The sequence below is a fragment of the Saimiri boliviensis genome, chromosome 1 (genome assembly GCF_048565385.1).
Source record: "Saimiri boliviensis isolate mSaiBol1 chromosome 1, mSaiBol1.pri, whole genome shotgun sequence".
NCBI lineage: Eukaryota > Metazoa > Chordata > Mammalia > Primates > Cebidae > Saimiri > Saimiri boliviensis.
In genome coordinates this window covers 136,765,134-136,789,691 of record NC_133449.1, presented here as the reverse complement: position 1 = coordinate 136,789,691, position 24,558 = coordinate 136,765,134, and the positions used below count along the sequence as shown (strand labels likewise).

At 40.2% G+C, this 24,558-nt stretch overlaps 1 protein-coding gene across 1 annotated transcript in view; it reads left to right on the top strand.

Moving 5' to 3' along the window:
• Positions 1-24,558, top strand: part of WWOX (WW domain containing oxidoreductase) — a 1,146,684-nt gene that overhangs the window by 766,273 nt on the left and 355,853 nt on the right. The window lies entirely within an intron of this gene.

The window sequence follows — 24,558 nt, the reverse complement described above, 5'->3', positions numbered from 1 at the left end:
AATTTTGGACTTTCAAGATGGCCGCCTAAGAACAGCTCAGGACTTCAGCTCCCAGTGAAAGTGCAGAGGGTGAGTGGACGCCGCATTTCCAGACGAACTCTTAATGCCCACAGACCAGGAGATACCCAGGCAGAGGGGTCGCCAGCGTCGCAGTCCCAGCCGGTGCGGCTGTTTTGGCCCCCGCGGGGCTGATTCCGCCTGCGCGGCTGCTGTGACCACTCCCTGTTGCTGCGGTTCTCCGTACAAAAGCCACTGGTCTGGGAGCCCTCTTAGCTGGCGAGCAGAGCCCTGAGACGGCAGAGTTGCCCATTCATCTGAAATAGCGAGTCAGGCCAGGCGATTCCTAGGCAAAAAATCCTCCAGGAGCCGGCGCCGCAGTCCGAGCCGACTCCGTGAGTCGCAGCACGGGAGATCCCGGCGCCTTTTCAGCAGGCGACCCGAACACGGGGTCCTTCAACTTAAAAGAAAAGACTCTGAGTCAGGGAGCCAGGTGATCAGGCTCGGTTGGTCCCACCCCTCCACCCCCAACAACAACGAAAACAAAAACAGTAATTGGAAACCCTCTGGGTTGAGCCCTTCAAACCAAGCACAGCTGAACCGGGACGGTCCGGCTCCCTGGGGGAGGGGCTTCCGCCATTACTGAGACTCTCCACCGCTACGGAGGCAGGCTGCCGTTGCCGAGGCAACCCGCCGTTGCCGAGGCAACCTGCCACAACAGAGAGAGTCCGCCATAACAGAGGCGGGGCCACCATTGCCGAGACAGTTCTAACTACGCCCATATAAAAAGGACTACAGGGAAGAGCTCAGGGCAGCTGGGCGGAGCCCACAGCAGCTCAGCAAAGCCCCTGCGGGCAGGCAGAGGCTAGGCGTGCTGCTAGCTGGGCGGGTCCGACCTGAAAAAAAAAAAAAAAAATCAAAAAAGGCAGTAGTGCAACGGAAACTCATAAAGCTCCAACTCCCTGGGACAGAGACAGACAACAGGTGGATAAACCCACAAAAATGGGTAGAAACCAGCGTAAAAAGGATGAAAACTCCCGAAACCAGAACACCTCTCCTCCTAAAAGTGATCACAACTCCTCACCAGCAAGGGAACCAGACCGGATGGAGAAGGAGGGTGATGAAATGACAGAATCAGACTTCAGAAGATGGGTAGTAAGAAACTACAATGAGCTAAAAGAACATGTTCTAACCCATCGCAAAGAAAATAGGAACCTTGAAAAAAGATTGGACGAACTGCTGACGAGAATGGACAGCATAGAGAGGAGAATAAGTGAATTGATGGAGCTGAAAAACGCAACACGAGAACTTCGTGAAGCATGCACAAGCTTCAACAGCCGAATTGACCAAGCAGAAGAAAGGATATCAGAGGTCGAAGACCAACTCAATGAAATAAAAAGAGAAGGCAAGAACAGAGAAAAAAGCGCAAAAAGGAATGAACAAAATCTTCAAGAAATGTGGGACTATGTGAAAAGACCTAATCTACGTCTGATAGGTGTACCTGAATGTGATGAAGAGAATGAATCCAAGCTGGAAAATACTCTTCAGGATATTATCCAGGAAAACTTCCCCAACCTAGCAAGGCAGACCAATATTCAAATCCAGGAAATACAGAGAACACCACAGAGATATTCCTCAAGAAGAGCAACCCCAAGGCACATAATCGTCAGATTCACCAGGGTTGAAATGAAAGAGAAAATGCTAAGGGCAGCCAGAGAGAAAGGTCGGGTTACCCACAAAGGGAAGCCCATTAGACTCACAGCAGATCTCTCAGCAGAAACCCTACAAGCCAGAAGAGACTGGGGGCCAATATTCAACATCCTTAAAGAAAAGAACTTTCAACCCAGAATCTCCTATCCAGCCAAACTCAGCTTCATAAGTGAAGGAAAAATAAAATCCTTTGTGAACAAGCAAGCACTCAGAGATTTCATCACCACCAAACCTGCTCTACAAGAACTCCTGAAAGAGGCTCTACACACATAAAGGAAAAACCAGTACCAGCCACTCCAAAAACACACCAAATGGTAAAAAAGCAGCAACACAATCAAGAATCTGCATCAACTAACCAACAAAACAGCCAGGTAGCATCAAAATGACAGCATCAAATTCACACATAACAATACTATCCCTAAATGTCAATGGACTAAATGCCCCAATCAAAAGACACAGACTGGCAAATTGGATAAAAAGCCAAAACCCATCAGTGTGCTGTATCCAGGAAACCCATCTTACATGCAAGGATACACAAAGGCTCAAAATAAAGGGATGGAGGAAGATCTACCAAGCAAATGGAGAGCAAAAAAAGGCAGGAGTTGCAATTCTCATCTCTGATAAAATAGACTTTAAAGCAACAAAGATCAAAAGAGACAAAGAAGGACATTACATAATGGTAAAAGGATCACTGCAACAAGAAGAGCTAACGATCCTAAATATATATGCACCCAATACAGGAGCACCCAGATACATAAGGCAAGTTCTTAATGACTTACAAAGAGACTTAGACTCCCACACAATAATAGTGGGAGACTTTAACACCCCATTGTCAATATTAGACAGATCAACCAGACAGAAAATCAACAAGGATATCCAGGACCTGAATACAGACCTGGAACGAGCAAACCTAATAGATATTTACAGAACTCTCCACCCCAAATCCACAGAATATACATTCTTCTCAGCACCACATCACACCTACTCTAAAATTGACCACATAATTGGCAATAAATCACTCCTCAGCAAATGCAAAAGAACAGAAATCATAACAAACAGTCTCTCAGACCACAGTGCAATCGAGTTAGAACTCAGAATGCAGAAACTAACTCAGAACCGCACAGCTTCATGGAAACTGAACAACTTGCTCTTGAATGTTGACTGGATAAACAATGAAATGAAGGCAGAAATAAAGATGTTCTTCGAAACCAATGAGAACGAAGACACAACATACCAGAATCTCTGGGACACATTTAAAGCAGTCTCTAGAGGAAAATATATAGCAATGAGTGCCCACATGAGAAGAAAGGAGAGATCTAAAATTGACACCCTATCAGCAAAATTGAAAGAGCTAGAGGAGCAAGATCAAAAAAACTCAAAACCTAGCAGAAGACAGGAAATAACTAAGATCAGAGCAGAACTGAAGGAAATAGAGACACAAAAAACTCTTCAAAAAATCAATAAATCCAGGAGCTGGTTTTTTGAAAAGATCAACAAAATAGACAGACCACTAGCCAGATTAATAAAAAAGAAAAGAGAGAATAACCAAATTGATGCAATAAAAAACGATAAAGGGGATATCACCACAGATTCCACAGAAATCCAAACCATCATCAGAGATTATTACAAACAACTCTATGCACATAAACTAGTAAACCTGGAAGAAATGGATAAATTCCTGGACACCTGCAACCTCCCAAGCCTAAACCTGGAAGAAGCCGAAACCCTGAATAGACCAATAACATGGTCTGAAGTCGAGGCAGCAATAAAGAGCCTACCACCCAAAAAAAGCCCAGGTCCAGATGGGTTCACAGCTGAATTCTACCAGACATACAAGGAGGAGCTGATACCATTTCTTCTGAAACTATTCCAGACAATCCATAAAGAGGGAATCCTTCCCAAATCATTTTACGAGACAAACATCATCCTGATACCAAAACCCAGCAGAGACTCAACAAGAAAAGAAAATTTCAGGCCAATATCCATGATGAACATAGATGCAAAAATCTTCAATAAAATACTGGCAAACCGATTGCAACAGCATATCAAAAAGCTCATCCACCATGATCAAGTAGGATTCATCCCGGGGATGCAAGGCTGGTTCAACATACGCAAGTCCATAAACGTAATTCACCACATAAACAGAACCAAAGACAAAAACCACATGATTATCTCGATTGATGCAGAGAAGGCTTTTGACAAAATTCAACAACCCTTTATGCTAAAAACCCTCAATAAACTAGGTATTGACGGAACGTATCTCAAAACAATAAAAGCTATTTACGACAAACCAACAGCCAATATCATACTGAATGGGCAAAAACTGGAAGCATTCCCTTTGAAATCTGGCACTAGACAAGGATGCCCTCTCTCACCACTCCTATTCAATATAGTACTGGAAGTTCTAGCCAGAGCAATCAGGCAAGAAAAAGAAATAAAGGGTATCCAAATTGGAAAGGAGGAAATCAAATTGTCTCTATTTGCAGATGACATGATTGTATATCTGGAAGACCCCATCATCTCAGCCCAAAATCTCCTGAAACTGATAAACAACTTCAGCAAAGTCTCAGGATACAAAATCAACGTGCAAAAATCACAAGCATTCCTATACACCAGTAATAGACTTCAAGAGAGCCAAATCAAGAACGAACTGCCATTCACAATTGCTACAAAGAGAATAAAGTACCTAGGAATACAACTAACAAGGAACGTAAAGGACCTCTTCAAGGAGAACTACAAGCCATTGCTCAACGAAATAAGAGAGGATACAAACAGATGGAGAAACATTCCATGTTCATGGTTAGGAAGAATCAACATCGTGAAAATGGCCATACTGCCCAAAGTAATTTACAGATTCAATGCTATTCCCATCAAGCTACCAATGACCTTCTTCACAGAACTGGAAAAAAACACCTTAAACTTCATATGGAACCAAAAGAGAGCCCGCATAGCCAAGTCAATTCTAAGCAAAAAGAACAAAGCGGGAGGCATCACACTACCGGACTTCAAACTATACTACAAGGCTACAGTAATCAAAACAGCATGGTACTGGTACCAAAACAGAGATATAGACCAATGGAACAGAACAGAGGCCTCACAGGAAATACAACATACCCACAACCATCTGATCTTCGACAAACCTGACAAAAACAAGCAATGGGGAAAGGACTCCCTGTTTAATAAATGGTGTTGGGAAAACTGGCTAGCCATGTGCAGAAAGCAGAAACAGGACCCCTTCCTGACACCTTACACCAAAATTAACTCCAGATGGATTAAAGACTTAAACATCAGACCTAATACCATAAAAACCTTAGAAGAAAATCTAGGCAAAATCATTCAGGACATAGGTGTAGGCAAGGACTTCATGACCAAAACGCCAAAAGCAATGGCAACAAAAGCCAAAATAGACAAATGGGACCTAATCAAACTCCACAGCTTCTGCACGGCAAAAGAAACAGTCAGTAGAGTGAATCGGCAACCAACAGAATGGGAAAAAATTTTTGCAGTCTACCCATCTGACAAGGGGCTGATATCCAGAATTTACAAAGAACTAAAGCAGATCTACAAGAAAAAAACAAACAAGCCCATTCAAAAATGGGCAAAGGATATGAACAGATACTTTACAAAAGAAGACATACAGGAGGCCAACAAACATATGAAAAAATGCTCATCATCACTGGCCATCAGAGAAATGCAAATCAAAACCACATTGAGATACCATCTCACACCAGTTAGAATGGCGATCATTAAAAAATCGGGAAACAACAGATGCTGGAGAGGATGTGGAGAAATAGGAACACTTTTACACTGTTGGTGGGAATGTAAATTAATTCAACCATTGTGGAAGACAGTGTGGCGATTCCTCAAGGACCTAAAAATAGAAATCCCATTTGACCCAGCAATCCCATTACTGGGTATATATCCAAAGGATTATAAATCATTCTACTACAAGGACACGTGCACACGAATGTTCATTGCAGCACTGTTTACAATAGCAAAGACCTGGAACCAACCCAAATGCCCAACGATGATAGACTGGATAGGGAAAATGTGGTACATATACACCATGGAATATTATGCAGCCATCAAAAACGATGAGTTCACGTCCTTTATAGGGACATGGATGAACCTGGAAACCATCATTCTCAGCAAACTGACACAAGAGCAGAAAATCAAACACCGTATATTCTCGCTCATAGGCGGGTGTTGAACAATGAGAACACATGGACACAGGGAGGGGAGCACTACACACTGGGGCCTGTTGGGGGGAAATGGGGGAGGGGCGGGGGGTGGGGAGGTGGGAAGAGATAGCATGGGGAGAAATGACAGATACAGGTGAGGGGATGGAAGGCAGCAAAGCACACTGCCATGTGTGTACCTATGCAACAATCTTGCATGTTCATCACATGTACCCCAAAACCTAAAATGCAATAAAAAAAAAGAAAAAAAAAAAAAAAAAAAAAAAAAAGAAATGTGTAATTTTCCCCCAAAGCGAGGGTTTTCCAATGCCATATAATTTACCAAGTGTGGCTTTGCTGCATAATAGTCCATAATTTATAGCCAGCCTTCCCAAGGCAAAAAATAACTCCAAGCTATGATTAAGTGAGTAATGGACAAGGTAACTAATATTTCCGGAAGGATGGCCTTCCGGACACTCATTTTAAGTGACAAAATGGTTGAAGGTTGAGATATGTAATCCTTTAATGGAGTTGTAGGGAATCAAGAAACAACATTCTAAGCTGGCATATCTGGGCACTTAAGACACGGAGCGGAGAGTGAATATTCTCCACGTCCATTGTAACGAGGCTGTGCCTCATTTTCCCCATTTAAGGTAGGTGGGTTTATGCTGAATTGTGCCACCAGTTTTTCCCATAAAATAATTCATTTGGAAGGGGTGGCCTAGTCTAGTCTGAACCAATTCTAAGGTGGTAGAGTGGATGCAGGAGGCACTGCACAGGATGGGAAGTGCAGACTTCGGAATCTGGCAGAAGTGAATTTGAATTCAGATTTAGCTGTAAGGCGCTACGAGACCTTGGAAACTTTTTTTTTTTTTTTTAATTTTTAAATTTGGGGCTGGGCGCAGTGGCTCACACCTGTAATCCCAGCACTTTGGGAGGTCGAGGCTTGTGGATCACGTGGTGAGGAGTTCAAGACCAGCCTGGCCAAGATGGTGAAATCCCGTCTGTACTAAAAGTAGATAAATTAGCCAGGTGTGGTGGTGGGTGCCTTTCAGTCCAGCTACTCAGGAGGCTGAAGCAGAGAATTGCTTGAACCCGGGAGGGAGAGGTTGCAGTGATCTGAGATCGTGCCACTGCACTCTAGCCTGGGTGACAGAGCGAGACTCTGTCTCAAAAAATATATATATAAAATAAAATAATTTAAATTTTGAAATACATGTTTGCTTACAGAAAACTCATTTAAAAAATGCAAAGATTTCTTATGGACCGTCCACTCAGCTTCCACTAATACTAACTTGATATACTTTTCAACCCTGAGAAATTAACCTTGCTATGATGCTATTAACTAAACTTAGACTATAACCGATCAACAGAGTTTGTTTGGATTTGACGATGCTTTTTCTTCCATCTTCTACAACCAGGTACCACCTGGCATTTATCGTCATACCTCTCCAGCCTCCTGATCTGAGACAATTTCTCATGAGTTATTATTTTTTTTAATGACTTTGAAACTTTTGAAGCGTTCTGACCAGCTAGTTTGTAGAATGTCCACAGTTTGGGTTTGTCTGATATGCTCTCTTGATTAGAATGAGATTGTGCATTTTTGGTAGGAATATACATAAGTGATGTGCCATTCTTCGGCCATCAAGTCAGAGGATGTATAATGTGAAAATATCTTATTACTTGTGATGTTAACCTTGACTTCTTGGTTAAAGTGGTATCTGCCAGACTTCTCCACTGTAAAGGATGATTTTTCCCTTTGTAATTAATAAATATCTTGGGGGAGGTACTTTGGGACTACATCTCAAATTTTCATCCATTAATTTTAGTTCCCTGTGGGGATGCTGCCTGCAATGATTAATACTGTGATATTCTCATAGCGATTTTGTCTTCCTCTTATGCCTTCTGTTTATTTAGTTGGAATTTTTCTACATGGAAGGCTCTTCCTTCTTCTCCACGTATATCAGTATGGAAACGTGAATATTTATTTTGTTCTGTAGATCATAATACAACAGTATTGTGATATAGTTTGTTGCTCAAACTGTTCCAGCTTTGGCCCATAGGAGGTCTTTCAGGCAGGCTCCTGCACCCTTTTGACGTGCCCCATTCTCTCTTGAATCCGGTGTGGTGGTGCTCAGCTCTTACTTTTTGGTCCTGTAAGAGGCTACACACTCATCTTGGATTTCCCTGCCCAAAACTTGGAATTAACTCATTCTCCATGGAGCCCTGATTTCTTTATTGTAGAATTGTATTTAGAAACAAGATCTGGGTGCTAGTTTTGCTCATTACTGCTGGGGGTGTCACTGCTTCTAGAACTTCTCAATGGAGTTTAGAAATATATGCATTATACTAACCCACGCACATACACTCGTGTCCATTTATTCCTGTGTGTGTGTATTATAATTTTAATAGATTTATTTATATTTATTGCTATCTAGACATATTTCATTATTCATAAATTTATAACATCTATATATTATAAATTATATATATGTACATTTTAATATGTGTTTGTACCTAATTCTAATCAAACACAACAACTGGGTTTATTCAAACTTTTTTTTTTTTTTTCTTTTTGTAGAGAGTGGGCTCTTGCTGCGTTGCCCAGCTTGGTCTCAAACTCCTGGGTTAAGCAAGCCTCCTGCCTCAGCTTTCCCAAATGTTGGGATTACAGATGTGAGCCACTGCATGCAGCCACAACGGGGTTTATTATTCTAACCTTTCTTTGAGATGTTATTTAAGTCTCAGTTTCTTCCTCTAGAAGATGGAAATGATAACTGTAGGATAGGATTTGGGAAAGGTATGGTAAATTGTAAAAATGGTCGCTTGTTTTAAAAAAAAAAAAGAAGAAAAAAGAAAACAACTTTTTGCTCATTGCATCAACACCCATCCTATACGGTTGGCACTGCCCAGTGGAACCTTGGCAGCAGAGGCATGAGAGGCATTCATACACTGGGACTTTCTCTTTTGTTACTTTCAACCCTGTGATCACCACATGAACAAGCCTGAGCTACCTACTGGAGGATGGTGGCCACATGAAGGGAGCACCGTTGCCCCTGCTGATAGCCTGCCAGTGCCTGGCATATGAGTGAGGTTCCTCTAGAGTGATCTAGCTACCAGCCAAGCCACCGCTGACCACAGACACACCAGAGAGCCCAGGAGAGATGAGCCGCAACAACCCACACCAGAGAAAGAGCGCAGCCCATACACAGAATCATAAACTAAACACGAGAGGAATGGTCGCTGTTTTTACTCACTGAGTTTTGCAGTGGTGAAGCTTTTGACATGTCCCATTCTTTTTGGAACACTTTCTTACTATCCACAGAAGCCAGTGAATCAGAGTTGACATATGGAAAACAAGACAGGAACTTTGTACACCTGGGCTCCCAAAGAGCTGCTTTTACTTGATGCTATTGTTGAGAAAAACTTCAAGTCAGGTTTGCTCCCATACTCCTTCCCAGACAGTCTAACTGACTGTCTTTGTATTTGCTAACTGTTGGAACCTGCCTTTGGGACTACACCAGCACCTGAAGAAAGAACCGCTGTTAAACTCTAAGGCTCTGCCTGTTTATCAGCTCACACCAAGGTAGAGCGCGCTCAGGAGATACTGGGCATGAGGTGGAGTGAGCAGTCTGAATGCTGGGGAATGGAAAGCCCTTTATCTGGTGTTGCCTCAGGGTATGGGGAGCCTGGCCTGGTGTTGGGGGGAAATAGGGTGCAGAGTAGGAAGCTCAGGAGTATCTAAGCGGCCAAATTTAGCCTAATTAACAGGTTTGCCTAGGGCTGACCCTGAAGCAGAAAGCGAAGCCTAGATCAGTCTGCTCTCCCCCTACCAACAGGGTAATGATGAGGTTGAACCACCGGTTTTCAGTCCCATAGAAGAGATTCCTAAAATAGATGGGAGTTAGACAGAGACCTCTACTTTTTTGTTTTTTTAAAGGTCCTCTGAGAGTCTGTATTTCCTTAATGACCTGATACATCTATTTAGCACAGTTTTTAATCCTTGGAGATAAGTTCGGATGCTGCTTTTTCTGCTAGTTGTGATCCTATTTCTATTTAAGGGTCAAGGCACGAAAACCATTTGCTACGATAACTCTCAAAGACGTAGTTGCCATGAGCGGTGGTGGGATGGGTGGCCACCAGACGGCCAGGAGCGTGGTCACTGGAGAAAAGTTGACACTCTTGACACAGGTCAAGGTCTACTTGGTGTCCCACAGAGGATGATCTATATGGTGACTCACCGTTAAGTACCTATCTCTCCCAGCGTGGCCACCATGCTGCCCAAACATACAAGAGTCGTTGTAGGCACGTTGCTACAAAGTCATTCATTCGGAGGAACTGCAAAATCACAACGTTGTCAAAAAACACAACCAAATGTTGAGACAGGCCTTGCTTGGCAACCTGTGATTTGGTTTCTGTGTTTGAGAACGAAGCACAATACGTTTGTTTCCCTCCGTAGACTAGATTTCTCATCTTTATGCAGTGAGCAAAGGGAGAGGTTTGCACTGTTCCTGCTGGAGTCAAGGGACCCGCAAAAGATCGAGTGATAGAGTGGGAATTTGGCTTTTAGTCTACGGAAGTTTTCACTGCAAGTTTCTGTGTGTGTGTGTGTGTGTGTGTGTGTGTGTGTGTGTGTGTGTGTGTGTGTCTTTCTGTGTGTGTTAAAAAACCAAAGAGGAAAATACCAAAAAAATAGAGAAAATGATAATAATTAGCCAATGTATCATCACTCCAGACAACATCCACTGTCAGTATTTGGTTAATCCATTTAGATTTTCCCCTATGAGTTTTTTTCCCTTTCCATAATATGGGTTTGATACATTGATACTATGTCCTGAGTTTTTCAATTAACACTATAGCGCATCTGTCGTCCCCTATTGTAACGTAGTGATTATTCATGTCAAACATCAGCTACATAAAAGCTATCAAGTGATAAGAGAGTGCCTGTAGCTCATACACTCTTCAGTAGTTGGGAATTTACACTGTTTATAGTTCTTTACTGCTAAAATTAATGTTGCAATCAAACTCTTGTATATAAAGCTGTTTAGTCCCCTCTCTTGTATATACACTGTGTATAAACTCTTGTATATAAAGCTGTTTCGTCCCCTCTGCCCCCTTGTTTACGATTCCTTGGAATTCCACTCCTACCTCCTATTAACCGTCACCATCTGCATTCACCATTGTCGAAGGTTTATGTAAGAGCCTCATCCAGGACCTACCTGTGTCTCTGTGCCAGTCACTGCCTGTGAACCGGGGGCATGGGTACCTAGGGCTCAGTTGAAAAAAGAACTGAATCTTATTGGGACAAACAGACATTGATCTCTCTGGTCTTTGGGCCCTGTTGTCTTTTCACACTGATCAATTCTTGGTGTCTACTTGTGGTACAATGTTGAGTAGGACTCTGGTGCCATATTGGCTCAGCATGGAAGATTCCTGTGATGAGTTATTGATCAGTCACGAATAAGGCTTCTGGGAATGGCAGGCACGAATGTGCCAACACCTCTCTCAGTCTCCTGGGTTTGTCTGCATATAGTGTGTCTTTTGTAGCTCCTAGAGATATTACATGTGAGTTATCATTTGAAAGAAGGTAGGTGTGGACAGTGAGGCCAGGTGACTTAATTTCCAGAAGCTTGCCTGGTGGTATTTACCTTGATGAGTTCATTAACAATATGGCTTTCACCCTCTTACTATCTCGTTCAGTATTTATGCTTTGTGAGCTCACTAAGAGTAGATATTTCTGTTAGGTGCATACTCAGAATAATCAAATTCACAGAGACTGATGTATAAACCCAGGGTCACAAACAATTATTTTCAATGGGAATGATAATTGTCACATAGTTTAAAATGCTCCTGTTAATTTGAATAGGAAGAGAAGATCAGAATTTCCTTATAGGTAGAACTACAGAAAAGGAGCTTACTTATATGCAGAAGTACAGGGACTGAGCCAAGTGACATTACAAGTTATTTAATGGGCAAGTGATTAAAGCAAAGGTCATTGCCTATATGACTCAATGCTTGGTTGCCTCAGAAGATAATGAGCCTGATACTTTCCCACTGAAGCTATAGTGCACATTTGTATTTGTTTATTGCCCGTCTTTCCCACTAGAAGGTGAGGGACCTTATCTGTGTCATTCACTGTTTTGTCCAGCCTAGGACAGTATCAGGTACATAGAGGTGCTCCATAAATCTTGGTTGCGCCAATACATTTCAAAATACAAGGTGACTCCAAATATAAAATTATTTTTTATTTTCAAATGAAGTAGACCTCCCCTAAATGTTGTGCCCAATTTATAAACTATAGGAGGTGTAGATGAAATTTTCAAAGGTTTTTTTGTAAGATTTCATTTGTTAATACCTTTTCACAAGTAATATATTCACTTGAAAAGACGAGTTTTTATATATCCTTGTAATCCCAACAATATGGGAGGCTAAGGTGGGCAGATCACTTGAGGCCAGGAGTTGGAGACCAGCTTGGCCAATGGGGCAAAACCCTATCTCTACTAAAAATACAAAAAATCTGTGGGGCATGGTGGTATGTGCCTGTAATCCCAGCGACTTGGGAGGCGGAGGCAGGAGAATTGCTTGAACCCAGGAGGTAGAGGTTGTAGCGAGCCGAGATTGGGCCACTGTACTCCAGTTTGGGTGACAGCGTGACTCTGTCTCAAAATAATAATAATGGTATTTCATTTAATCCCTCCATTCCCATCTCTAAAGCCTCTTGGTTTCTGTAACTGTAATCTCTATTCATTCCTCACGTGTTTGAAACACAGAACTTTTGGGATTCTTGTATAATGCTGGCCCCACAATCAAGAGTGACTTGGACTGAAGCACATTTGTATTTCTTCATGGTGACTTTTCATTTTTTCATCTCACCAATTTTTAGGTCATTTTGTTGTTGAAATATTAGAGCTCATCCTTAAATACTTAAGAACATGGTACTGTCTAGACAAAAGAAGATGAGATCCTGTGGTAGCCAGAGGTCATGATGGCCTCCAGTAACCCTTACTCCCTGGGTTTCACATTGCAGTATATTTCTCTCCTTCTTTGAACAGCACTGTTCTGTGTAACTGACAGGGGAAAGTTATAAGGTATGACCTTTGAAGATAGGTGACAAAATATATTGAAACCTCAGCTTTGCTTCCCTTGTATCTCTCCCTGTGGCAGAAGCTAGACGCCATATTGTGAGGATACTCAAGCAGCACCGTGGAGAGATCTATGTGGCAAGAAATCAGGCTTCCAACAGCCAGAACATATTGCCAGCCAAAATGAGTGAGCCATGTTGGAAACAGTTCCTCTAGCTCCCATTAAGCTTTTGGATGACCACAGATGAAATGAACATCTTGACTTAGGATGGAACATCTTGACTTAGGATGGAAACATCTTGACTTAGGATGGAACATCTTGACTTAGGAGACACCTAAGCCAAACCAGCTACCTAAGCTGCTCCCAAATTCTTGACCCGCAAAATCTGTTTGAGAGAGGAACTATTTATTAATTTTTAAGATGCGTCATCTTGGAGTAATTTGCCATTCACCATTACTAATACAGAGACCATTTACACTGCCTACAGAATAAATAATCCAAGAGCTTAACAACAATTAAAATGGAAGAAAATGTAGGAGTTCCTAAATGTTTCCACCTGTTTCTTGAGGTTAAAAATTTACACATTTGCAGGCGGAAACGTTTTACAGCTTAATAAATTCCTTGTTCCCTCTGCATCTAGCACTGTCTCAAAAAGTAGTTTGGTGACAGGCTTCCTTCTCCTCAATTGGAGATCAGTCAGATGAAATGCGATTTATAACTTGTCTCTACCCAGTGTTGACTTGCCCAGGGTCATACAGATAATTAGTGATGTGGTATCTCAGTTTTCTTATCTGCGGAGTGACAATACCTAATAAGTTAGTTGGGAAATTTAATATCTGTATGATAATGCATAGTAAATAGCAGATGTAGTTATTATTTTCTTCTTCTTCTTCTTTTTCTGAGACAGACTCCTGCTCTGTCACCCAGACTGGAGGGCAGTGGTATGATCTCGGTTCACTGCAACTGCTGTGTCCCAGGTTCAAGCAATTCTGCTACCTCAGCCTCCCAACTAGCTGGGATTACAGGTGCACACCATCACAGCCAGCTAATTTTTGTATTTTTAGTAGGGACAGGGTTTTGCCATGTTGACCAGGCTGGTATTACTGTGGTTATCATTATTTAGTTCTTGACCATAAAAACCCAGAAATCCAGTTTCAGTAAATGTTCCATAACCCAGTGTGCTAAAACCCCTCACTGCTCTCCATTCTTCATGAATCTTCTCTGGACCATGAGACAGAATCTTTGTATGTTCTTCTCATCAAGGATTTTTATCTAAAAGCCTACAGTATCTCCTTTCCTTTGGTGGAGAAGAGGGGAGGATAAATACTTCTGAAGTAATGTGGCATGCACTCTGCCATGTGGTGGGGATGTAGTGGGCTTGCTGTTATGAAGCCCAGCTTGTAACCATATATCTACATCAAGGAGGTTTTCAATGAACCAAGAGATGCCGTAAACAGTCCTTGGTGTAATAATTTAATAGTACACCCTTTAGCAATAAGTCTTCAGGTAAAATGGTTGCTGACTGTCTATCTATCTGTCATACGAAGATTCAGACACTGATGTAATTTAAAATGCTTTCAATATTATGGATGCAAACATATGCCTTTTTATTTCTGAAGGAATTTCCAGAATGTTCGATTAAAAAATGAAAGGAGGAAATGAAAAATAAAATTGTGTGCTGTATCACCACCTGAAGATAGCAACTACTATCATTTTTCTATATGTCCTTCTATATATTTCTCAGGATATACATGATTGTTTCTACATAGTAGTGACTTTACTGAACAATTACTTCATTTCACATCTTGATATTTTTTCTCAATTAAAAATAATCCTGCACATTGTTCTTTCTACTCTAATTACTCAGGTTGCTTATGATGAGCTTGTATTATAATAAAAGATTTTATTTTAGAGAAAATGAAAATATGTCACTATGCAGGTAACTTTATTTATTATTTGCATGCAGTTTATCAAATAGAATTCCTTTGTTCAGCAAAATGAAACCTTTAAGTGTTTTAGCACCAAATCTTTGAAATTATCATGAAAGAGATTATTTGGCAGTGAATTCAGGAGATGAAAACTGTCGTTTAGATAACATCAAAAGCTTTCTAAAATATGTATCTTGTTATTTTTTTACCTCTGTCTTTGCATCTCTCAAATCGTGACACCCCCAGAATGTAAAAATTGCTGTGTTAATACCTAATATCTATATTTGCTTTATTTTTATTTTTTTTTTTTTGAAACAGTCTTTGTTTGTCACCTAGACTGGAGGAGAGCAGTGGTGCGATCTCAGCTCACTGCAACCTCTGCCTTCCAGGTTGAGTGATTCTCCTGCCTCAGCCTCCCCAGTAGTTGGGATTGCAGGCACATGCCACCACGCCCTGCTACTTTTTATATTTTGAGTAGAGAAGGGGTTTCACTAGTTTGGGCCAGGCTGGTCTTGAAGTCTTGACCGCAGGTCACCTGCCCTCCTCCGCCTCTCAAAGTGCTGGGATTACAGCCATGGGTCACTATGCCTGCTCTATTTGCTAATTTTTGAACAGCATTTTTTTTTGTTTTTTTTTTTTTTAAAAAAACTTTAAATATGGGTTATGTCTTTTATTTTCTCTGTGAACTAATGGCTTGTCAAGTGTAGACTCTATTATTTTGTTTTTAAAAATCAGTATGATTCATCGTAAATAAGTCAAGACTATGATTGACAAGCTACCTAGAAAGATTAGGAAACTGGGGATGTTGACCCCCCCCAGCCCCCAATTATTGCCTTTGTTCTTACAAGTGTGTTTAAATCTCTTTCTGTTAATTTACAATTTGAAAGGTGGGTGAGGAGAAGAGTTTGAAAAATAGATTACTGTCTTCATTAATACAGGTTTGACCTACAAAGTCTTCACGTACTTAATGATTAAAAACCAAAGTACTAAATAATAAATTATAAGAATTTATAGGAGTCATCATCTTGAAATTAGCTTACTGAATGTTCTTATCATAATAAATCTGAATGGGTGTCTAATTTAGTGTTAGCTGACTAAAATTATATGTTGCGGGGAGGGAAAAAAAAAACACTTGTTTGAAGACAAATGCAGTGAGTTTAATCACAGGTGATCTGAAAGGCACCTATCTTTCGCTATGTTTACTTCCTGGAAACTTTGGGCAAAACTGACTGAATGAAGATCAATTCCAATTGGTAAATCTGGCAGACAATAAAATTTCCCCAAGCACGTTCATGATGTTTGAGTTAACACTTCCTGCTCAGAGCTGTAGCCCGTCACATTCTAGAGCTAACCAAAGAGGGAAGACAACCTGTCTTCTCCAGTTTCTAGCCTGTATAGACTTAATCATTTTCCAAGTTTAAGGGTGTGTTTGTTTCTTGGTTGGGGTAGAGAGAGAGAGGCACCACCTTTTCAAGCTTCTCTGTTTGCCTCCCTCATGCTGTGTGCGTCAGAAAACACAGCCTGCTCATTCAACAGTTACTGACTGGCTTCCACCTTGGGTCGGTCAGATCCTGTGTGAAGCTCAGGGGATACAGGGAAAATTGGGGCTCAGTCCTTACCCTCATATAACCCAAGGAGTTTTACGGAAGATAGACTTGGAAGCAAATCAATTAAAATGAGTTTTTGGTCGGGGATGGTGGCTCACCCCTGTAATCCCAGCACCTTGGGAAGCTGAGGTGTGTGGATCACAAGGTCAGGAGATCGAGACCATCCTGGCCAACGTAGTGAAACCCTGTCTCTAATAAAAATACAAAAATTAGCCAGGCCTGATGGCGGGCACTTGTAGTCCCAGCTACAGGAGGCTGATGCAAGAGAATTGCTTGAGCCCAGGAGGCGGAGGTTGCAGTGAGCTGAGATCAGGCCACTGCACTCCAGCCTGGTGATAGAGCAAGACTCCATCTCAAAAAAAAAAAAAAAAAAAAGAAAAGAAAAGAAAAGAAAAAAGAATTTTGTACAGAAAAAGTTGGTGCATAAATAAGGTACCCAAGAAGGAGGTGACTAACTATCTCTGTCTAACTTCACTTGCAGGTTAAGGCAAGTACTTAAGGAAAATTTCCTCCAGACAGGGGAAGACAAATATGAGTATCCAGGGGAGATGTTCCTGGCAGAGAGATCAGGCGTGCAGGGATGAAAGAGAGTCAGTCTGGTGCCTACAATTAATTTTGTTAGCACATAAAGGGTCAAAACAGCATGACAGAGGAAAAGGATAAGGAATTAGGCAGGATCTAAAGTTAGATAAAGTTAGTCACGTCCTTCTTGGGTACCTTGTGTATGCACTGATTTTTTACTACATGGAGAAGGTCCTTGCAACGACAAGGCTGGACGTATTTTGTAGGAAACTGGGGGCACCGAAGGCTTTAAAGCAGGGAATAACAGGATTGTGTGACTTTTATTGAAGTAGAAGTTGACTAGATCTCGCCTGGCACAGTGGCTCACATCTGTAATCCCAGCACTTTGGGAGGCTGAAGCGGGTGGATCACTTGAGGTCAGGAGTTTGCAAGCAGCCTGGCCAACACAGTGAAACCTCATCTCTACTAAAAATTCAAAAATTAGCTGGACGTGATGGCACACACCTGTAATCCCGGCTACTCAAAAGGTGAAGGCAGGAGAATCCCATGAACCTGGGAGGCAGAGGTTGAAGTGAGCCCAGATGGTGCCACTGCACTCCAGCCTGGGTGACAGAGTGACACTCTGTCTCAGAAAAAAAGAAAGAAATTGAATAGATCTCTTTCAGTACAATGGGAAGGTGGATATAATTCAGTAATTTTAAACAAATATAGTGTCTGATGGAATAGAAATATGTGTGTACATGGATTTAATCCTCATTCATGAACGTGCACATTTACATATACAGTCTTGCATTGCTAAATGAGGAGAATGTGTTCTAAGAAATACTTCATTAGGTCATTCTGTCATTGGACCAACATCATAGAATGTACTCATACAGTCATAGATGGTATAGCCTACCACACTCCTAGGCTAGGTACAGTCTGTTGCTCCTAGGCTACAGACATGTACAGCATGTTTCTGTCCTGAATACTTTAGGCAATTTTAATATAATGCTAAGTATCTATATTATCAAACACAGAAAAGAACAGGTAATATATGGTATTACAATTTTCTGAGATCACCATTGTGTATGTGGCTCATTGTTGATCAAAACGTCATTATGCAGTATGTGACTGTGCTTGAATAATTAATCCCAAATATGCAAAGAAATTTTGCTAAGGAAGAAGAAAAATGTGAACTTCCCAATAGAAAAAATGGGCAAAGATAATGAACAGGAAATTCACTGAAAAGAATTGACAAATGTAAAAAAATTTTCAACTTTATTTTTAATCATGAAAATGGAAATGGAACAATGAGATACCATTTTTCAGCATGACATTGGCAAAAGTTAAGACAGATAACTTGCCTGTTGGTGAGCATGTAAGTATAAAAAGGTATAAAAAAGAAGAGTTGTTCAGAATCTGGTCTGGAATAGAACCTTATTTTCCATCATGTAATGCACAGCCTCATTCCTGATAAATTGCTTAAGCAATTTTCTGATAAACTTTAATGGGATTAAGACTTGTTCTGAGAAATCAGTCGCCCATCTACCCAAGCTGACTGTCAGTCAAGAGTCTAGTGACCTTAAACCAAATGTTATTTTCTTTTTGTATCTAGCCTACCATTGACTATCTTATCATTCCATTTTCCTATAAAATGCCTCCACCAAGACTGAATCTTTGAATTGATCACTAGAGGCCTTTTCCCTGGTAGTAACATTATCATAAAACTTTGACTCATGCACATAACTCCATTTTTCCAAAAAGTTTTCCTTTACAGGGAGAAAGAACATCTGTTTATAAGAGCATAAATTGTTTTTGGTTATTTTGAAGCACAAGTAGGCAATTTTGACCCAAATTAAACATGCCTTTTGATCAAGCAATTCCATTCTGCACCAGAAAATACAGAAATGTTTGAATAAATGTGCCAGGTCACCCAGTTAGAAGAATCAATGATTTTTTAGCATTATTTTATATGGATACATGCATATACATTTATTTATTTAGTTCAGACGTCCCCAAACTTTTTACACAGGGGGCCAGTTCACTGTCCCTTAGACCATCGGAGGGCCGCCACATACTGTGCTCCTCTCACTGACCACCAATGAAAGAGGTGCCCCTTCCTGAAGTGCGGGGGGCTGGGGGACAGATAAATGGCCTCAGTGGGCCATAGTTTGGGGACACCTCATTTAGTTATTTGACCTGTTACGTTCTAAATTCCTATTAATAAAGTGATGTTTGAGTTATAGATTTTTCAAAGTTTTAAATACTATATAGTAAAAAAGGGAAAATGAAAGAAATTAAAGAGATAGCTCTATATACAGACTCTGTGTGTGTGTGTGTGTGTGTGTGTGTGTGTGTGTGTGTGTGTGAAGTATCCATGAAATAATTTTTTTATTTCAATTGTTTTAGGGGTAAAATGGTGTTTGATTACATAGATGAGTTCCTTAGTGGTTATTTCTCAGATTTTAGTGTACCCATAATCTAAGCAGTGTATACTGTAACTGATATATACTCATATATATGTGTGTATGTGTTTGTGTGTATGTGTATATATGTATCTCTATATGTATAATGTCTGTCTGTGATATAATTTTGAGTGAGAAAAAGCAAATGGAAGAATAATACATGTATTACCACTCTTAAAAAAAAATCAAAACAAAACTGTGTACACATGCCTGAATGCCTTTGTGTGCATTTTCACAAAATGACTTGGGGTTGAGGTGATACACATTAATTATAAATAGTGATAGATAGCTTCTATCACTAGCATGAAGTGTAGCTTACGGGAGGCAATTTTCTTTCTTGTTTCTGTATCAGTCGTGTTTGAATTGTATTCCATCAACATGTCTTTTTTTTTTTTTTTTAGGTAGGGTCTCACTTTGTCACCTGGCTGGAGTGCAATGGCACAGTCACAGCTCACTGCAGCCTCAACTTTCTAGGCTCAAGTGATCCTTCCACCTCAGCCTCCTGAGTTGCTGGGAGCACAGGCGCTGGGAGCACAGGCGTGTGTTACCACATCTTGCTAATTACTAGTTTTTTTTGTAGTTGGGATCTCATTATGTTGCACAGGCTGGTCTTGAACTCCTGGGCTCAAGCTATCCTTCCACCTCAGCCTCCCAAAGTGCTGGGATTACAGGTGTGAGCGACCACCCCTGGCCAACATATTTTGAATTTTAAAAATACGTATATGTAAGAAAAAAAGACAAAAGATTTTAGCGGCTCAAATATAATTGATGAAGTGGCCCCTTAATGTTCTCAGGGCAATCTGAGACATCGAGGAGAACCCTCCAGCTTTGCAGAGAAGCAGGATGAAGATTCCTAAAACTAGTTCAACTGATTTCAACTGTTTCCCCAGCAAAAAACTTGGGCTGAGCTTCAAGGAAGGGAAGTGGAAAAGGCAGGAATGGAATTGAGTTTTCACCCCCTGCTGATTTCCTCCTCTCCCCACTCCGTTCCTGCAATTTCTAATTAATTAGAAGAGCCATGCCTTCCAGAAAAGAACAGGGGTACCTTGAGGTACCTTTGGGAATCTTACCAGGAAGGGGTGGATCTTGCATTGCAAAGGAAAATCTTTTTTTGATGTTAAAAATTAATTAAAAATGGGATTTGTTAAAGCTCAATATTTATCATTAATACCCATTCCAGAGGGTCTGTTGCTGTTACTAAAAGTTCAGATTTTTTTCTGTTGTTATAGAGAAAGTATCTTAGCGTTCAACATTGTATGTGTCAGTCCCTAAAACTCCTCTGATTCCCTTGGTTTACAAGAAGGGTGAGTAGTATCATACTCAAAAATTTCTCTATAGCCTTCTGGTTTAGAGGACATAACAGCTGGCAAACAGAACATTGATATTTATTGATGGCTATTTTCAAAGGATAGACATTGATAGTTATTTTTTAAGGAAGAAAATGAAGAGGCAATTTAATGTGATGTAACAGTAATTTTTTTTAAAAAAAGACGGTATTTGCATCTCTTATTTTCACTTACTTATAAACAAATAGTTTCCAAGAAGATATAGTTTTTTCTTGCCTGAATGAGAAAGCATAATCAACTTTGTGATTTGGTGACATACCCAGATAACTATAGCAAAAAACTGTAATGGCTTAGATAAATAGCATTTTCATGAGTAAACATTTTAGTTCTCAAAGTAGAAATTGTAACAAATTTCCAGCCACATATTAGCATTATGCACAAATAAATAAACTTTTGGCTGGAATTGTGGGATATAAATTAGTTCCCATCCTTATTCCATTGCCCACATCCTAAAGTGTCCATTGTATTAGTTCAGAAATTATACCAAATATTTACTTATACTTCGCTATTATTTATACTATTTGTCAATTCCACTATATTAGATGCTTAATAAATATTCGTGAAATCGGTGAATGACTCGATGCATGAATGGTGGTCTACTTCTGTGAAGGTAATTGAGGAATTCCCACACTTGGGCCTCTTTGGATATGATACCCATTCTGAGCGCTTCCCATTCACTGTCTTGATGCCTCACATAAGACCTAGTATATAGCAGGGAGTCAATGAAGATCACAATGAACTGGCTTGACTTTGATTTATTCATTTATGCAAATTGTCTGCCATTCAAGGAAAAAAGAAGGAAAGAAAATGGAACTCCTATCATGTGCCAGACGGTGTTCTAAGAGGGAAATACAACTGTGAAAAAGAAACGTTCCTATCCTGGTGGATCTTACATTATGGCAGAGAAAATAAAGTGATAAAATTAAATAAATATTTAATATAATTTCGGGTAATTTCCTTCCTTCCTTCCCTCCTTCCTCCCTCCCTCCCTCCTTCCCTCCTTCCCCCTTCCCTCCTTCCCCCTTTCTTTCCTGCTTATCTCCTTCCCTCCCTCCTTTTTGTTCTCTTTCTTTCCTTCTCTCCCTCCCTTCTTTCCTTCCTGCCTCCCTCCCTCCCTCCCTCCCTTCTGTTGGAGGCCTGAATAAAATAACAAGGCTGAGTAAGAAAGAATTGGCTCTCTCTCCCTGACTTCAAGCTGGGACATCGGTCTTCTCCTGATCCATCCATCCATCCACCCCTCCATCCATCCACCTATTAACTTATTTGCAGTGGGTTTAAAATTATTTTTGGCTCCCTCTGTCCATTAGCTTATTATTTTTGAATGTAAAAATATAGACAGAAGTTGATAGAGAATATTATTAATTCCCATGAATCCACCATCCAGATTCAATAATTATCACATGTGGCCAATGTTGTTTTATCTCTGCCTGCCTGATATTTTACCGAAGCAAGTTCAAGACGTTGTTTATTTGTTTATTTATGGACATTTTGAGTCACTATAAAGTAAGGTCTCCTTAAAAAATGATAATAACTACAGTATCATCACACCAAAAAACAACACATATTATTTAATATCATTAAGTATCAAATGAAGATCCATATTTCCAATCATTTTCTAAATATTATAAATGTCACTTTTTGTGTGTTTGAATTCCAGGTAGAAACTTTAAACTCATTTCCTTTTGATTTTTCAAAAGTTGTTTGAATACTTTCTGTTTTGAAAAGAAATTAAATACACCATGTTTCCAGGTTCTCGTGTTTTCTAGTCAAGGTTATATGATCCAGTGCAAGGCTAAAATTGCTTTCTGATGGTAAACATTTGACCAAGATTTGGTTGTTGGTGATACTGATGGTTGTTTTCGGAGGCTCTGGAGAAATTGAACCAACACTATATATATGGGTGTGTGTGTGTTTGTGTGTGTGTATGTATAGATGTAGATATAGGTATATAGTATGTATAGATACAGATATCCATATGGTATATATATTATATTTCTAGTTTATATAGTACATATATACTGTATGTACTATAGTGTTTATATACTATAGTATGCGTAGTATATATACTATTTATATTTCTGTATATATAAAAAACTATGGTATTTTTGTGTATACTGTAGTATATATATTATACACTATATACAAATACTTTATATGTGTGTATAGATATATACACACACATATATCTATACACACATATTCTATATACCGTATGTACTATATTGTATATATAAACACAATAGTATATATAGTATATGTATACACACTATAGTACATATACTATACACTGTATAAGTTCACACATATGTGTATGCACACACATTTTTCTATATATGCAGAAAGATACATATATATGTATATATATATATATATATATATATATATATATATATATATATTTTTTTTAGTAAGGAATTGACTCATGGAATTACAGAAACTGAGAAGCTGCAACCCAGGACAACCACTGGTAAAGTTCTTGTCTGAATCTGAACACATGAGAAGCAGGAGATCAAATGGTATCAGTTCCATTCTGAATCCATGTCTGAGTCCAAGGGCAGGAGAAGCTGATGTCCCTGCTTGAAGTCAGGCATAGAGACCCAATTCTTTCTTCTTACTCAGCCTTTCATTTTATTCAGGCCTTCAACAGAATTGCATGAAGGCACCCACACTGGGAAGATCAATCTGCTTGACTCATTCTGCTAATGGAAATGTTAATGTCATCCAGAAACATCTTCACAGACACACTAGAGATAATGTTTAACCAAATATCTGAGTATCCCATGGTCCAGGCAAGTGGACACATACAACTGATCATCATGGTGGTGATGTCAAGTAAGTTTTAACTCGAAAACAGTGAGCAGACACTCCCAGTACATTGTCTGCTTGGTAAATTTCTTTATCAAAGAGTCATCTCTAACAACTCTAGCCCAAGTATTCTTAACTATGGACCTTGATGAACGGCCCCTGGGTATCTTAGAATCTTCTGAAATCATATGCGGCATTATATTCCATTTGTCCCTGGGAAGAGGGTCCTCATCTTTCATCACATGGCCTCCAAGGGCCCACTGGTGCCTGCTGATGTACTGTCACAGCTCAAAGCCATCACTAGTCCTCATGATCTTTGTGGCTGCCTTTGTGAGAAGGGCCTGAGAGTGGCCAGCTTCGTGGCTGCCTTTGTGAGAAGGGCCTAAGAGTGAATCTGCCATCCATAAGCTGTGTTCAGGCAGGCGCCACATGTCTTATTGACTCAGTGTCTCCAGATCGCAGCACGGTGCTTTGCATGCCACAAGTCCTCAGTAGGTATCTGCTGAACCTGCAAAACAAACAAAAGAATAAATTAATGGATGGTCACTGTGCTAGCTTCCTGTTGCTCCATAAACAAATGATCACAGACATAGCGGGTTGGAATGATGGCTCTCAAGAAAATATGTCCGTGTCCTATAAATGTTATTGTACAATGTATGGTCTTTCGTGGCTGGCTTCCTCCACATGGCGTCGTGTTTCTGAGCTTCTGCCACAGTTGTAGCGAGTCCTTCACTCCCTATATGGCTGAATGTTAACTGTAGTATGTGGATATACCAAATATTTTTCTCCTTTCATCTGTTGATGGGCATGCGTGTTGTTTTCACCCTTTGGCTATTGGGAATAAAGCTCCTCTGATTTGTGTGTAAGTTTCTGTCGTAACGCGTATGTCCAGTTCTTAGGTATGTGTGTTTGTATCAAACCAAACTACCTACCTG